General features: G+C 43.2%; 1 protein-coding gene across 1 annotated transcript in view; it reads left to right on the top strand.

The window, feature by feature from the left end:
* Positions 1-2,500, top strand: part of LOC132063169 (conserved oligomeric Golgi complex subunit 8) — a 16,217-nt gene that overhangs the window by 8,114 nt on the left and 5,603 nt on the right. The gene's annotated exons all lie outside the window — the stretch shown is intronic.

Below are 2,500 nucleotides of genomic sequence, written 5' to 3' on the forward strand. Positions count from 1 at the left end.
TTGAATCGAAAGCGGACATGCTTGCTCACTGGCTAGATCGGGCTGTCTGTACCTTTGCTAACTCTTCTGCCTGTAAGGAAGCTTGAAAGAGGGAATTCTCTGATCTATGACCCCGAAAGAAAGATAGTCTTTTTTTGATTCCGCGCATTGGAACTGAAAAGGGCTATTCATAAACAGTCTTCCTTGCTTCTTACCTCTTATCTTATTGTAGGAGATAATCGGAGAGAGAAAATCCTATCAATTCCTTTTGAATAAGGCTACGCTCCTTCAAGCCTTTGAAACTATTGAAAATAGAATCTTTGTTTTCAGGCGGGTTTTCTTCTCCACCAACAACCAAGACGCATGAAAGCGGTTTCCAGCGCTGCTGGGCAGAAAGACATGATGGCATGAAACTCGATTACGTACGCTGATTGTTCGTCCACTTCAAACGCTCAAAACAGACCATTTTCCGTGTGAAATGACAGGGATTGGTTTGGTTACTTAGGGAATCCCAAGCAAAGCAATCTACGCAATTTCCGGGTTCAGTAGTAGGAAAGAAAGGGACCTCTCACTCAATTCAATAACATGTTCTAGGGCATCTTTTTCTAATAATAATGTTCGCATTTGACCAGGCTTTTTGGACGTTCCATGATTAAACCGACTAGCGGCACTTTCGAGATGCCACCTTGAAATATCAAAAAAGTCTTTTCAATTCCATTTGACTCGGGGCGTCAGGGACCCTCCAACAGAAACCTCGTCTTTTTTGTCGTCGATAAGTTCTCCCTCAGTGCCCTACTATTCATAAGAAATACTGATTGTTGAGAGACTGCTTTATGAAAGCCCGGAGAGGCCTCAACCGACAGCCTTGCTTCGTTCTGCGGCGGTTTTCAAGCTAGCACCCGTTTCAGCATATCATCTCGCTCGATTCAAAAAAAAAAAAAAAAAAAAAAAAAAGAGACGCAGTTTTTGATTATCCAGTTCTATATCGAAAACGAGCAGTTGATCCCACGAAAGCAACGCTGGCTTTGTTGCGGGTTCAACTGGAATTGTAAGAAGTCAGGTAAATTGCCTTTCTCCCCACCCCATATGCCTCCTCTGCTTATGCCACTGGTGATGAACTCACTATGGCTATTCAACGTCAAACTCAGAGTTTTTCTTACTACATAGGCGGCTAAACGAAGCCCCAGTCTTTTTTTGTCAAACCCCAACCCCCTTATTAGTAGCCGAAGTAAAGGCCAGCATGAGATCAAAGTCACTTGCCGTCCGTTCGCTCTCTGTTCAACAAAGGCCATCGATATTCCCTTACTTCTCAAGTTTTGCATTTTATGAGCCCTTCGATTGTATCCCATAAGAAAATCTCTCTGATAAACATCTTGTCGATGATTCTATTTTCACATATTATTTAGAATCTTCGTGTGCGCTTTTCGCCTGGCTTCTTTGCGTAAAGAACCTAACTCATCTGAAGTTCAGAAAAATGAACCATTTAACCTTTTAACCGGTGTATGCTAAGTAGTGGCAATAAGAATATGAACTTTCTGAAATTGGAACCAGAACTTGAATAGGAAAACAAGTGGACACACCCGCAAGGAAACCCATCTCGAAACCAGCGAGTTGCCTAAAACCTCCCTTGTTGTCTTGCTTGCTTTCGGATAAGAAAGACTAGTCACTTTAACCTACCTTCCTAGCTTTAGTTGCCTTAAGGCTTGTCTTTTTTTCAGAACCTTGTTACTTTGTTGCTGTCTTTTCGCCTGAGGCTTTCGGACAAGACTACTTACTCCAGTAGGTTAGTAAGCTACCTCTTCCGCTTTCAGGCAAGGGTAGCTCTGAAGGGAGAGTTGAGCGGAACCAGGCATAAGGAGCAACAATCGCTATTGATAGTTCCCCCGCTAGGGGAACGTCAGGAGGGGGACATGCTCTATGTCCACTGATTCTGTTTAGTACAGTATAGGAAGCCCTTGTTTGAGTGAGAGCTTCTAGAATGCCATTCATTTCGCAATAAGAAACTTTTCCACATAGAGGTTTCAGCTACTTAAAGCGAGAGTGCATCCAAAAATTCGAGAAGAGTGCTCGGCCTTGGTTGAAACAATTATAGGTGTCAATGGACCGATTTCACTAGCAGAGCACTTTCTCCAATGTGCGCAAACAGAGATGCCACTTTCAATGATGGACACCGGCCCTTGTGTTAAAGTAGCATCGAGTTTCGCTTGGAAACCAGCAAGTTTCGAGTTTCCAAATAAGTGGTACCCTTTCTTTAGAGTCCGGTAGGTCAATTAAGTTGCCTAAATCTCTTCCTTATCTGCTGCTCTGTAGCTGCCTTCCTCGCTTCGTCTTCGGCTTTCAGAGTTGTGAACTAACCTCTTCCTTTTACAGCCAGACAACTGGCAGATAAGCTGGGCATCTAAAGAACATAAGATCCGAGTTGCCGCCAGGCATAAAAGTCATATTGTCAACTAGGGAAATTGGCACAACCAGGCATCTCAAACATTGATAAGGGAAGAATCAGGCTTTCATTAGGATGATA

The sequence above is a fragment of the Lycium ferocissimum genome, chromosome 7, assembly GCF_029784015.1.
Source record: "Lycium ferocissimum isolate CSIRO_LF1 chromosome 7, AGI_CSIRO_Lferr_CH_V1, whole genome shotgun sequence".
NCBI lineage: Eukaryota > Viridiplantae > Streptophyta > Magnoliopsida > Solanales > Solanaceae > Lycium > Lycium ferocissimum.